The sequence below is a fragment of the Gossypium arboreum genome, chromosome 1 (genome assembly GCF_025698485.1).
Source record: "Gossypium arboreum isolate Shixiya-1 chromosome 1, ASM2569848v2, whole genome shotgun sequence".
In the NCBI taxonomy this organism is placed as follows: Eukaryota; Viridiplantae; Streptophyta; class Magnoliopsida; order Malvales; family Malvaceae; genus Gossypium; species Gossypium arboreum.
Genome location: NC_069070.1, coordinates 63,646,209 through 63,661,970, shown reverse-complemented (window position 1 = coordinate 63,661,970; position 15,762 = coordinate 63,646,209). Strand labels below are relative to the sequence as shown.

The window sequence follows — 15,762 nt, the reverse complement described above, 5'->3', positions numbered from 1 at the left end:
TAAACACCCCAAGAGGTACCTAGAGGAGACACATAGAGTAGGAGGCAAGGAATTACTCGAAGGAAGCCGATTGGTCCATCTCAGAAGCCGGATTCTCCTTCAAGACTGAAGATCTCCCTTCAATTTCCTTCGGGATTTTTGGGTTTTTTTATATTTTGTTATCATTATTCTTCTGAGATGTTTTCTTTTACACATATGAACTAAATACCCTAAATACCTAAGGGGAATGAAACCTAAGACGGATCTTGTTATTATTGTTTGAATTATATGACAAATATTTGATTTGATCTTAATTATGTATTCTTAATTCTTGCTTTAATATTTCAGGATATTGATTCAAGTATTGATGTGCTTATTCAGAGGAGCAAAAGTCCCTGTCTAAAAGTAGACCTATCATAATTAAGCAGAGTTGATTGTACCCCTAGACATAGGGCGACATAATTTTGTCGGATTAGGGTGAAACCTAAAAAGGGGATCCATAGATCAAGTTAATGCAACACTAGGGGTTTTAATTAGAAAGAGATTTCAATTAATCAACCTAGGGTTACACGTTGTTAGTCTCGAGAGAGATAATAATATAACTTAGGGATTTCTACGGATCAAGTCAAGTGAATAAATCGTCTGATTCAGAGTCAAATAACAAGTGAAGTCTACGTGGATTTTCCCTTGGGTTTTGTCCAAGTCAATCAATTTTTTCCCAAAAGTATTTCCCCAATTTTCCTCCTGTGCATTCTTAGTTTAGTTAATTAATTTAGATAAAACAAACATCTTTATTTTTAGGCTAGATAATAAAAAGAGACTTAATACTAGTACTTTTAGTTCCTCTGGGTTCGACGTTCCGGTCTTGCTATAAACTATACTACTGTTCGATAGGTGCGCTTGTCTTTATCATGATAATAGTTAGTTTTCAAGTATGATCAATCATAAATTTAAAACTTATCATGAGACATCACATCATGTTTTTGGCGCCGTTGCCGGGGAACTAAGATATTAGGAACACTTAATTTTTATTACTTTAGCCATTTATTCTATTGCAATTTAAATTTTATTTTGATTTTTGTGTTTCTTTTTCCTTCTGGTAGGTTTTTATAGTTTATGACTAGAAGAAACCCGTCGGGACCATTACATTTCGATAGTGAGATCGATCGCACAGCTAGCAGAAACCGAAGAGAAATAAGGCGAAGCCTAAGATACACAGAGGAAGAGCAAGAAGACGATATTTCCACCACAACCGAGGAGATGGCTGAAAATCAGGAAAATTTGCTACCTCCTGCAATTGCTGTTGAACCAGTAAATCAAAATCCTACTCCACGCACTATGTATGATTATGTAAACCTAATTTAATAGGAACTGAGTCGAGTATAGTTAGGTCTGCTATTGCTGCAAATAATTTTAAACTGAAACCTAACACAATTCAAATGATACAACAGTTTGTTCAGTTTGTTGGTTTGCAGGACGAGGATCCAAACACTCATTTGGCGAATTTTCTAGAGTTTTATGACACTTTTAAGATCAATTGCATTTTCGACGATGCCATTCGCCTTCGGTTATTTCCCTTTTCATTGAGGAACAAGGCTAAACAGTGGTTGAACTCGTTACCACGATGGTCAATCACTACTTGGGAACAAATGACTGAAAAGTTTTTACTTAAATATTTTCCGCCGGCTAAAATGGCTAAATTGAGGAATGATATCTCTTCTTTTGTGCAGATGGATCTAGAAACACTCTATGATGCATGGGAGAGATACAAGGATCTATTGACAAGGTGCCCTTACTATGGGTTACTTTTATGGTTGTAGGTTCAAACATTTTACAACAGTGTGAACCCCTCAACAAGGTAACTTATCGACGCAGCCGCCGATGGAACTTTGAATAACAAAACACCTGAAGAGGCTTACGAATTTATTGAAGAGATGTCACTGAATAACTATCAGTGGCAAGTCATGAGAACAAAGCTGACAAAAGTAGCTGGTGTTTTCAACCTCGATGCGGTTACTATGCTATGTAACCAGGTAGAACTTTTAAATACAAGATTGACGGTTTATATGGTTCTACTCAAGTACAACAAGTGATGAGGTGCGATGCAAATGGAGAAGGGGTACACACAGAATATCAATCTTTCAATCCTAGCACCTAGGAGGAACAAGTTCAATATATGGGTAATAATAATTCTAGACCTCAAAATAACCCATACAGTAACACTTATAATGCAGGTTGGAGAAACCATCCCAATTTCTCGTGGGGTGGCCAAAGAAATCAAAAGCCACAACATCCCCGAGGTTTTCAACAACCACCTTACCAGCAGGAAAAGAAGCAGAACCTTAAAGAGATGCTAATGAATTTTATCTCGGTGTTAGAAACTCATTTTCAAAATACCTAAATAGCACTTAAGAATCAACAAACGTCGATTCAGGGGCTCGAAACCCAGATAGCCCAACTTGCCAAACTGATTTTTGAACGACCACAAGGTAGCTTGCCGAGTAATACTGAATCGAACCCAAGGGAACAACTCAATGCGATTACCGTTCGAGATAAGGAAGGGTTAGTTGAACCTGAACCAGAACCGAGGCAAGGAATTGTGGTAAGTAAAGGTAAATGTGAGGTGGACCACAATGAGCAAAAACAGGTAAGTAGAGAGTACAAATCTCGTCTGCCATACCCCAATGCGACAAGGAAAGACCACACGGACAAACAATTTGGTAAATTCCTTAAACTATTAAAGAAATTTCATAATAACTTACCGTTTATTGAAGCTCTTTCGTAGATGTCGAATGCAGTTAAATTCTTAAAAGAGCTTTTAGCAAACAAACGGAAGTTGGAAGAGGCGTCGCATGTAGAGTTGAACGTAGTTTGCTCAGTCGTTCTACATAATAAGCTACCCAACAAGTTGAAAGATCCAGGGAGTTTTACGATTCCTTGTTTAATTGGTAGTTTGAACATGAATAATGCATTGGCTGATTTAGGGGCGAGCATTAATGTTATGCCTTATAAAATGTTTAAACAGGTAGGTCTTCGAAAACCCAAACAAACTAGGGTAAGCATTCAATTGGCTGATGAAACCATTAGATTTCCTAGGGGTATCATTGAAGATGTTCTTGTTAAAATTGATAAATTTATATACCAGTAGACTTTGTTGTTCTAGATATGGAAGAGGATAGTAACATACTTTTGATTTTAGGATGACCCTTTTTAGCAACTGCTAGAACCATTATTGATGTTGGCACAGGTGAACTCACACTTCGTGTGGGTGATGAGACAATCACTCTTCAAGCTCGTAATTTGAATAACACATCGAATATTGAGGGTGGTTGTATAAATCATGCTACTAATACTAATCATGTGGTGCAACCTTCTTTGCAGGAAACACGTTTAAAGAGCATTCATGAGCCATATTCAAGTCACAACAAATGACCAATCTATGAAGAACGAAGACTTTAGGTCGATAAATTAGATGAATGGTGAACACCTATCAAGGAGAAACCAAAAGCATACGAAAAATTGAAGCGACACCACAATGAACATAGGGATGAAACAAAGCAAATTAAAGTTGGAGACAAAGTATTGTTAGATGAAAATGACCCTCGAATTGCTACTCTAGAGCATAATACGGACAGAGCAACTCCTTTCACGGTAATGAACATCTTCCCACATGGTACAATCGAGGTAACACATACTGTATTTGGAACTTTTAAGGTAAATAATACTCGACTCATACCTTATTTTGATAAAATTGATAGTAGAGGTGAGGAGTTTCAACTCTTCAATCCATCGTAATCACACGAAATTGAGGTAAGTCGAGCTTAGACTATAAATAAGCCCTTCTCGAGAGGCAACCCCGAGCACTAACAGTGTTGATTTCTTTAAAATTTTAGTTTTTAACATCATCCCCTTCCCCAAAACCCTAACCCTAGCCACTGAAATCTCTTCCCTCCATCCCACGAGGATCCAGCCTCTCAGCCACCACCTATTCATCGTCTAGTTCATGCGGCGGCTTCACTCCCTGACATCTCTGAATGCCTCACTCGATTCAAGCAGTAATGTTTTCAGCGCTTTGATCACATTGATGCAACTCTACATCAGATTTGTCAGCACCTTCACATCTCATCGCTACCCCCACCTCGCGAACCATCTGGCAATGTAGATGTTTAAAGACTTTTATTTATTATTTTTATGTTTTTACTTTTATCTTTTTTAAAACTACTTTTTATTTTATTTTTCTTTAATTTTATTTTTACTTTATCCTTAGCTTTTATAATTTATATTAAACAATTTTTACTTCCGGCCATTTCTTTACGAGTAATCATGCTACTTTATATTTTCTAAAGAGTTATTGATTCTATCGCAGTTATGTAGAGCTCCAAAGCTCACTATTACTTAGGAATTTGCAACTCCACTGGAAAAGGTTCTCCACGACAGCCATGTCCTGCTCGACCACGACCATAGCTACCACCAGATATAATATTCTTTTGGCACAAGACTTATGGACTAACGAACCTGTACCGCCAACGGAGTATCCTCCTCCAGTCTCACACTTGCCTTAACCGACTACTCTCCATGAATCCAATTCAAGAATTCCATTTAACATTCAGGAAGTTTCACTTCTCTCCCTATCTTATTATCTTATATCTATAATTTTCAGTAAATTTATCTTTGTACATTGAGGACAATATACATCTTAAGTATGTGGGGTTATATCATTATCAAAAAAATCCCTGAATTTTATCTTGTTCTCAAATAATCTTCTCATATCATTATTAGAATGAATTTTGATTAATTTATTCTCAAATAATCTTCTCAAATAATCTTATAAAAAATCCCTGAATTAAAACATAGGCATTTATGCATTGACTGTTTAAACTTTAAGGAATTAAGGAATCAAGCATGATAAGTTGATTTTTGAGAATAAAAAATTTTTAGGTTGTTTCCCCAAGTTTAGGTATTATCTTGGAGTTAAAATTCACAAGTTTAACATCAAAAAGCCATAATTTTTGTGAGATCTTGAGACTTTAGAGCATATATTATTTCTTTCATGCTCACTTTTATTATTGCTATGAGTGTTTCAATATTGATTTGTTATTCCAGAACTTGCTTCGATTATGCATGTCAGGACCACACCACTTGATTTGATATGTCGAGATGATAAAGGCACTTAGGTTTAACCCACTTACTCCATAAAAGCCTACCCTCATAATTAACCCTTAGTGAACCCCCTTGAGCCTAACAAGCCATTCATTGATTTACCCTCAATATTAACCCATAACCCATTATTGTTGAAATCCCCTCATTTGATCCCTATTTTTGTCGAGATTTGATTTGAGTAAATTGCTTAGCTATGATTTATTTTTTATAGTTAGCAAAGTTCTATGTTATCCTGATTTGATCTTAAAAAAAATACATACTTACATATTAGTAGTAATTCGTTATTTAGAGCTTAAAAAGAAAAGCTCAACTCTAGGATTATCTAATTATGAATGTAATTTGTCAGTTTTAGTATTTTTCTAGTTAGGTAATTTTTCAATTCAATCTTGATTTTAACCTTCTTTTTCAGCTTGTGACCACACCCCCTAACCAAAGCCACGTTTCAACCCTCTAAAGATCTTTTTGATTGATGTATCATCTCAATATATATAGTGGTGTAGATTTGACTTTCACGCAAGCCTATGGTAATAACTTTTCATATTGACTGTTGAGTGCTAAATTTCTTGTCCTTAAACACCTCGAGTGATTTGAGTGAATCTTTAGTGAGGATGTGAAACTCTGTGATATTTTGAATCAAAGGTGATTACTTAGATGAGGGGAGACACCTATGTTTTCGTGATAAAATGCTCAACTTGGAATGTTTGAAACTTTGATGTTCTTTGAGTTGAATTTTCAATGTAAGATTACTTATGGATTATTTTGAGATACCATTGATGAGAATTATAAGTTGAGAAGAATTTATTTTGATTTTGAGTTGAGGATTTTGCTTGAGGACAAGCAAACACTTAAGTGTGGGGGTATTTGATAAGTAGTAATTTATACATATTTGTATCCCATGCTTAGCATATTTTTGGATGAATTATCATCAGATTTGAGGAATTCGATGCTCCTAATCCTTTAATTTCATGTTTTACACTTAGGTGAGCATAGAAGAGTAAAAAAAGTGAGAAACGGGCCAAAAACAGAGAAAATGGGTCAACGTGGGAAATCAACACGACCTGTACTTCCTTACACGGGTAGTTCACATGCCCGTGTCTATTTAACAGATTGCAACACGACCTAAGCCACCTCAGACAGGAGTGTCACATGGGCGTGTCCCTGTCGAGCCCAAATCTAGTCCTATTCGGAAAAGGCCACTCTTGAGGGTTTTGAAGCATTCTAAAGCCTATATAAACACCCCATGAGGTACCTACAGGAGACACACGGAGTAGGAGGCAAAGAATTACTCGAAGAAAGACGATTGATCCATCTCATAAGCTGGATTCTCCTTCAAGATTGAAGATCTCCCTTCAATTTCCTTAGGGATTTTGGGGTTTCTTTATATTTTGTTATCATTATTCTTCTGAGACATTTTCTTTTACACATATGAATTAAATACCCTAAATACCTACGGGGAATGAAACCTAAGACGGATCTTGTTATTATTTTTTGAATTTTATGATAAATATTTGATTTGATCTTAATTATGTATTCTTAATTCTTGCTTTAATATTCCAGGATATTGATTCAAGTATTGATGTGCTTATTTAGAGTAGCAAAAATCCCTGTCTAAGAGTAGATCTACCATAATTAAGCAGAGTTGATTGCACCCCTAGACATAGGATAACATAATTTTACCGGATTAGGGTGAAACCTAATAAGGGGATCAATAGATCAAGTTAATGCAACACTAAGGGTTTTAAGTAGAAAGAGATTTCAATTAATCAACCTAGGGTTAGACGTTATTAGTCTCGAGAGAGATAATTATAACTTAGGGATTTCTACGGATCAAGTTGAGTGAATAAATCGTCTGATTCAGAGTCAAATAACAAGTGAAGTCTAGGTGGATTTTCCCTTGGGTATTGTCCAAATCAATCATTTTTTTACCAAAAGTATTTCCCCAAATTTCCTTTTGTGCATTCTTAGTTTAGTTAATTAATTTAGATAAAACAAACATTTTTAATTTTAGTCTAGATAATGAAAAGAGACTTAATACTAGTACTTTTAGTTCCTGTGGGTTCGACATTCTGGTCTTGCTATAAACTATACTACTGTTCGATAGGTGCGCTTGTCTTTATCGTGATAATAGTTAGTTTTCAAGTACGATCAATCATAAATTTAAAACTTATCACGAGACATCACTCATTATTTGAAATGTTTTTATGATGAGACAGAACTTAGAAAGGTATGAATAGAAATTAATGATATGTATGTGAGAATGTACGAAATGAGATAACCATAAGTTGAGAAATGTGGAAACGTGAATGAAATGAAAGTTTATATTGTGATAAGCTTATCTATGTTTGTGTGGCATTCATATGATGTTATGTGCCTGACTTGTTTGGTTAAGTAAATGCTATGAGTAAATTTACTCAAAATTCATGGAATGTATATTTAAGTAAACTTGTCTGAAAGGGGATAATTGAAAAGTTCGCGTAACATAATTATGTATGTTAATTTGCTTAAAGTGAATTATGCGATGATATGATGTTGATGATGAATACTAAGTCCTATGTGTATTTATGAGAGTTCAGTTAGAGGCTTTACGACCTTATCCCCTTACTAATGTGGTATTTTATAATGAAAATTCACGAGAATTATGTTGAATAAGTTCACAAGTGTAAAATTAAAAAGTACAGTGGTGGAATATTTAGTAATGCAGACGAAGTTGAAAATAGTTTGACACGTGAATATAGTTTTAAAAAATATATATATCAGATAATTCTAAAGATAATTCTAAAGATAATTCAGATTATGCAAGGTTACTGTTAATGAAAAAGTTAACCTCGACTAGTCGACTTATTCAGATATGATGTCTGAAGTATATCTTTGCTGAAGATTTTCCTGAATTGGTTTTCATTAGTGAATGGAATGATGCAGGGTTCATGATGACAGAATTAGTTAGAAAAATGATGATTGAGTAGTAAAGATGTCTGTGTGTGAAAGTTACAGTTGAAATGAATATGATCATCTTTTATGGGTATTCTATATATTCTTTTATCCTTAGAGATATGTGTGTGGTTGTTCAGTTTCTGATGGAGTTCTAATGTTGTGAGAATGCTAGTTAACTATGATGTTAGACAAAAGCCCTATTGGTCTGGTCGGTTTCTGATAGATATTTCTTCATCTCTTTTGGAATTCTATTCTAATATGTTGGAAATGAAGTCAATGGTAAAAATTTATGTGAGACTATTCTTATGTTTCTACTGATTATGGTTTTGTTTTATACATGCGGGAAATATATTATCTCTGTTATGATGGAAGTCCAGAGTCGGTAAGCAGTGTTTTTCTTCTGGTTTTCTCTGAGAAATTATCAAGATCTTTATTATCTTCTTGTGAGTTATGTTCTCGGACTTCCAGTATGGTATCGTATTTGGGTTTTCTTATCATCATTATTGTGTAAATTATTGACATGGCTCATCTTTAAAGTATGTTCTTTGGTATGTGATGGCTATGTTTATTATGATTGTATTTCTGGATTTGATAATAGGAATGTGGTGATTCTGGTATCAGGATTTCTCTAATTTACGTGGAAGAAATTAACATCGACAAGGGTATAAATGGTGAGAGCACAAGCTTAAATTGCATAGTAGTTTTCTTTCCTTAGGTAAGTTTGAATAAAGTCGATGAGTTCAAGCAGGATATTTGTTTCCTCGAACTAATAAGGTTGAAAAGATTTTTGATTAGCATGTTAAGAGAATTTTGAAAGATTGTGAGTTTGAGTTGTTTTCTCAGCATGATGAAAAGAGTACCCTGATATGTTATTATTCGATAGTTGAGATCAACTCAGTGGTTTAGAAAACAAAATCTATAATTTAGCAAGTATGATATAGAGATATGCTTATTAGGTTACTTTAATCGAATGATGTTATTACGAGTTAAAGCTGTTCTGATTGATAACATTATCACAATGAAAAAAGTTTGAATGGTCTATTGCATGTTAGTAAAGCTAGATATAAGTTGAAAGATTTCAGATGCAAACATGCCAGAAGCATTAGTTAAAGTTTGATAATCAGGATTTCTTGATTATGATTCAATAGAAGATTACTGGGAATATTTTTGTTTTTGACAATTATATTGTTAATGATAAAGTTGTGACACGAGGATGTCATGGTCATTCAGCTAAATTTGGTATAATATCAAGTTCTGATGTGACTTCTGATATGAGTTCTGAATCAAAATGAGTTATGATGGATTTATATGTGGTATATCATTGAGAATAAAATAGAAAGACTTGATTTGATGACTTTTATCAGGTGAGAAATTTCGAGGACGAAATTCCCTAAAGGGTGGAGAGTTGTAACAACCCAATTTTCAGTGGTGTCGAAAATAGTGATTTGGGGATCACTAAATCTGACAAGTAAGTTTGAAAATTTAATAAATTAATAATTATGGGTCAAGTGTGAATTTAGAAGAATTTTTGAATTAGTGAATTTTGGGATTTAAAAAAGAATTTAATAGGTAAATTGGGTTTAAAACGAGGATAGAGTCCTAAAGTGCATAAGTCGAGCCATAAATATTTTTATAAATATTTATGGAGCATCATTGAGTTAGTATTAAAGTTTCGTTAGAAAATTTTAACGTTTGGATAGTCATTTAATTAAAAAAGACTAAATTAAAAAAGGTGCAAAACTTGCTAAAATGATTAAATAGCTCAAGTGTTAAATGAAGGAGGACTTAAAAGGAAAATTAGCCTAAAGGGAATGGATGAGGCAGCATAAGCAAGAAAAAAAATCTTAAATTAGGTGAACTAAGGGTAAAATGGTAAATTTTACAAAATTAAACAAATAAATAGAAATTGAAAAGATTTCTAGGCCATTCTTCTCATAATTTCAGCCAGATAGCCATGGGAGAGACCTTTTAAGCTGGTTTTACACAATTTTACTGCATATCAAGAATCCGAAGTGAATGTGGAAAAGAGAAAATAGTCAATTAGTCCCTGAATTTGTATGACTTTTTTGAATTTACCCAGATTGACGTGAAATTGGTGGATCAGATCAACATACCAGGGCACACTATCCAGATTACTTCGGTAAATTTTATTGTGCATTTTAAGGCTTATATGGCATGTATAGGGTTTAATTGAGAGGAAGTGAATGTGTTATAAACTTAGTTATCAACATTTTTCATTAAAACAGTTTTAGACAGCAGCAGTAGTCCAACTTTGAAAAATCACCAAATATTGTCGAAATCAACTTAGAGGTTGAATAAAATATGAAATTAAATCCTATTGAGTCTAGTTTTACATAGAATAAATGGTGTAAGCAAAATAATCTTATTTTATGAGATATTTGAATTTTTGTGAGACAAAGTCATAATGATTTTAGAATCCCCTATTTTGGTTTGGGAAAATCATTAAAAATTGTACAAAAATAATTATGAGTTATAAATTTTATTTTAAAATCCTTAATGATCTATATTCAAAAGAAACAAACAGGAATATCATCCGAATTCTGTATGAGGGAATAATTAATTTTTAGTAAAGAAAGGTCAAAGCTGCCAAACAACAAAATAGGTACTTATTGGCTAATCCATAAATTCTGGAAATTTTATGGTAAGAAGATATATGAGTCTAGTTTCAGGAAAAATTAGCGGATCTTAATTTGGAGTTCTGCAGCTCCAGATATAAATAATTTAGTAACTATGACTCAAGTGGATAGTTTCGCTATGAACAGTAAATATCATGAATTATTTGAGAATGTTCTGAAATTTTCGGTAATGCACCGTAACCCTATTCCAATGCCAGATAGGGATTAAGGGTGTTACAGTCAAGAATTGTCACCACACTATCGAACCTTATTTTGGTACCTTTTGACATTGTGAATATAAAAGTATGGCATATATAGGCTAGAAAATATTTGGATATTTTTTGTAATGGATAGTTTTGGTTTTGATATATGATATGTGATGCAAATGTTCCATTATGATGTGCATTTGGTTGGCTAAAAGAAATGATCAATTTGGTAAGTTTTGGTATGTGCATATTTTAGAATTTGGCAAGGATTTGTTATGAGAATGAATGGAATGTATCAAGGTTAAAAAGCATAAGTTTTGGTATGTTTTAGCTTATGGAATGACATGAGATTGGTTGATAATAATATGACATGATTGGTATATGTATTGGTTGTGAAATGGTTGAGCATTTGGTATACAATTTATGTTTAATTGTTTCTTGTAGGAAGGACCCCTTAATGGGTGGCATTTTGGCCTTGTAAATGGCCTATTTTTGCTCACATGGCCAGGGATGAGCTTGTGTCTCAGCCTTGTTGCTCGATGGCCTTTTCGAAATGAGCATAAGCAAACCACACGGTCGCACACACGGGCGTGTGCTAGGTCGTGTGGCCAAGTCAGTTTCGAGCACGGGCTAGACACACGGGCATGTGACTAGCCGTGTGACCCAAGTCAGTAGCCTCCCAAATTTTCACACGGCCTGGTACACGGGCGTGTCTTGTGGCCGTGTGGACAAGTTAGTATGTATGCCCTATTTTGACATGACCTAGACACACGGGCGTGTCTAAAGCCGTGTGAGGCAACGGCTTGTTCACACGGGCGTTTGATTTGTACAATTTTGAAAAATGTTTAAGTTTTGAAAAAATTTGTATGAGCTCAGTTTAGCCAGACCCCTTTCTAAAGCAAGTTTAAAGTCTTGTTGACCTATGTAAGGGACTCTGTAATGTATGATTATGTGTGAATGATGTTTGTGAATTATTTTTGAAATGTTTCGATTTGTCCGGTAACGCCTTTAACCCTAGTCAGTGACAGATACGGGTTAGGGGTGTTACATTTGGTTGGTATCATAGCTACGGTTTAGTCAATTCTAAGACTAACTTAGCATATGTGAGTCTAGTTATACATGCCATATTTATGAACTGCGATAGTGTGATGAATCCTGACAATGAAAATGTGTTTTTTATATAGCAAATGAATCCCGATCGAGCCGTAGCTGACGATGTCGAGAGCAATGCGCCTGCTCCCACGCAAGGGACAACGCCATCCGATTCTAGACCGGCTATGAACAGCAATGATAGAGAGGCTGGACAAGCCTTCTATCAAATGATGAATGATTGGTTCACCCAATACATTAGAACTAATCCGGCTGTTCAAAAACCCCCAACCTTGGTCAATCCTTCGCAAGTTCCTGTTATGACACAAGTTAATCGAAATCAATTGAATAAGCCTCTAGTCGATAAAATTGGAAAATATGGGGCCAAAGAGTTCTGAGCTACCACTAGTGATGATGCTGAAAGAGTTGAGTTCTAGTTAGAGAATACGATAAGAGTATTTGATAAATTGTCTTTGACTCCGGATGAATGCATAAAATGTGTTGTTTCACTTCTAAGAGATATGGTGTATCATTGGTGGAAGACTTTGATATTAGTGGTTCCGAGAGAGCGAGTCACTTGGGATTTCTTTCAAGCTAAATTCTGAAAGAAATAAATTAGTCAGAGATTTATCGACCAGAAACGTAAAGAGTTTATTGAACTTAAATAAGGCTGTATGTCTGTTATAGAATACCAGCGAGAATTTGTACGACTGAGTCAATATGCTTGAGAATTTGTATCTACTAATGTGCAAAAGATTTGAAGATGGTCTGAATGAAGATATTCATTTGTTAGTTGGGATTATAGAGATAAAAGAGTTTGTAGTGCTTGTTGAACGAGCATGTAAAGCTGAAGAGCTCGGGAAAGAGAAAAGAAAAGCTGATGCAGAAGCTAGAGAAGAGCAAAAGAGATCATCGAGCAAACCATTTTAAACTGCATCAAAGAAGTTTTGAGATAATTATAGCCAATCAAAGGCTAATGTGGGACATGCGAGTAGAGATCGTACGAGATCGCATTCGAATTTCAGAGCTCCAGCTACATCTATTGCCAGTGTTGTAAATATTCAATCTAATCGCCCTTTGTACTGTGGTAAAAGATACCCCGACAATTGTAGATTGTATGATTGGGCTTGTTTCAAATGTGGATCATTAGACCATTTCATCCGTGATTGCCCTGAATTAGTCGAGCAAGAAATTGTATAAAATTCGAGACCTAGTAACACTTCATCTCGAGGTAGACCTCCTAGAAATCTGGGAAATGTGAGTAGTAGTCAAAGAGGGACTAAAGACACTGCTGTTCAATCTGAGGCTAGAGCACCTGCCAGAGCCTATGCCATTCGAGCTTGTGAGAAAGCTTCGTCTCCAGATGTTATAACTGGTATTTTCACACTTTGTGATACTTCTGTGATTGCTTTGATAGATCCCAGATCAACACATTCATATATATGCATGAATTTAGTATCCAGTAGGACTTTGCCTGTAGAGTCTACTGAATTTGTGATTAGAGTATCGAACCCATAGGCAGATCTGTTTTGGTTGATAAAGTTTGTAAGAAATGTCCGTTAATGTTTCGAGACATTTGTTTTCTGCCCGATCTGATGTTATTACCTTTTGATGAGTTTGACATAATTCTGAGTATGGATTGGTTAACTTTGCATGATGCTGTTGTGAATTGCAAACGAAAAACTATTGATTTGAGATGCAAAAAATTTGAAATAGTTTGAATTGAATCCAATGATTTAAATGGGTTACCGGCTGTGATTTCGTCAATGAAAGCTCTGAGTATTATGAGAAAAGCTGTGAAGCTTACTTTGCCTATGTGATTGATTCGAAAGTGTTGGAAAAGAGAATTGAATTAGTACCTGTTGTCTGTGAATTCCTTGATGTATTTCTTGAAAAAATTCTGGGATTACCTCTGATACGAGAAGTGGAATTTGGCATTGAGTTAGTACCGAGAACTACTCCGATTTCGATAGCTCTGTATAGAATGGCTCTGACCGAACTAAAAGAATTAAAGTCTCAGTTGCAAGAGTTGACCGATAGAGGGTTTGCTAGACCAAGTTTCTCACCTTGGGGTGCACCAGTCCTGTTTGTGAGAAAGAAAGATGGTACGATGAGAATGTATATTGATTATTATCAGTTGAATAAAGTGACTATCAAGAATAAATACCCTCTGCCTCGAATTGACGATTTATTTGATCAATTGAAGGGAGCTACCAAGTTTTCAAAGATAGATTTGAGATCAAGCTATTATCAATTGCGAGTAAAAGACTCAGATATTTTGAAAACTACATTCAAAGCGAGGTACGGGCACTATGAATTCTTAGTTATGCCTTTCAGAATAACAAATGCACCTGCTATCTTTATGGATTTGATGAACAAAATTTTCAAACTGTATTTAGATCGATTTGTTGCCGTATTCATTGATGACATATTGATTTATTCACGTGATGAATTCAAACATGCCGAGCATCTGAGAATAGTGCTACAGACTTTGTATGATAAGCAATTGAATGCAAAGTTTAGCAAATGTGAATTTTAGTTATAAGAAGTCAGTTTCCTAGGCAATATTGTATCAGCATTAGGTATCTGAGTTGATCCGAGCAAAATTTCAGCTATTTTGGATTGGAAGCCTTCGCGGAATGTCTCTCAAGTTTGCAGTTTTCTAAGACTTGCTAGTTATTATAGATGGTTCATAAAATGCTTTTCTATGATTGCAACTCTGTTAACAAAATTGCTTTAGAAAGATGTGAAGTTTGAATGGTCTGAAAAGTGTCAGAAAAGCTTTGATCAATTGAATGCCCTATTGACTGAAGCTCCAGTGTTAGTACAACCCGAATCGGGTAAAGAATTTGTGATCTATAGTGATGCTTCATTGAATGGTCTGGGATGTGTTTTGATGTAGAAAGGCAAAGTTATTGCTTATACTTCGAGATATTTAAAGCCGCACGAAAAGAACTATCTGAAGCACGATCTGGAATCAGCTGCGATTGTGTTTGCTTTGAAATTTTGGCGCCACTATCTATTTGGTGAGAAATGTCATGTATATTCTGATCATAACAGTTTGAAATATCTGATGACTCAGAATGATCTGAATCTGCGACAAAGAAGGTGGTTGGAATTGCTAAAAGACTATGAGCTTGTGATTGATTATCATCCGGGAAAAGAAAATGTTGTTGCTGATGCTTTGAGTCGAAAATCACAGTTTGCTCTGTGTGTGACGAATGCTCATTTGGTTGTGTCTGCTGATGGTTTGGTTTTAGCCGAATTAAAAGCAAGACTGCTACTCATTCAACAGATTATCAAAGCTTAGAAGATTGATAATGAGATTCTAGCAAACGAGCTCAGTGTAATTTAGATTCTGATTCAGAATTCAGAGTTGATAAAGATAATTGTCTGAGACTCTGAGATTGAATATGTGTTCCAAGAAATCCAGAATTGTAGGTGATTTTCAATAAAGCTCACAACAGTCGTTTATCTGTTTATCCGAGTAGTATGAAACATTACTGGTGGTCTGGAATGAAAATAGATATCTCTGACTTTGTTTCTAAATGTTTAATCTAAAACAAGTTAAAGCTGAACATCAAGTGTCCTCTGGTTTGTTACAGCCGATTATGGTTCTGGAATGGAAATGGGATAGAGTGACAGTGGACTTTGTTTTGGGTTTGCCCCTATCTTTGTGAAAGAAAGATGCAATCTGGGTTGTAGTTGATCCATTAACGAAATTTGCCCATTTTATTTGGGTACGATCTGATTACTCACTT

The 15,762-nt window shown here is 35.0% G+C and overlaps 1 non-coding gene across 1 annotated transcript; it reads right to left on the bottom strand.

The window, feature by feature from the left end:
• Positions 1 to 1,676: 1,676 nt before the first annotated feature.
• Positions 1,677 to 1,783, bottom strand: LOC128281983 (small nucleolar RNA R71). The gene has a single exon (XR_008272294.1). It is a non-coding gene; the product is annotated as a small nucleolar RNA R71 (small nucleolar RNA).
• Between the last annotated feature and the right edge of the window lie 13,979 nt (positions 1,784 to 15,762).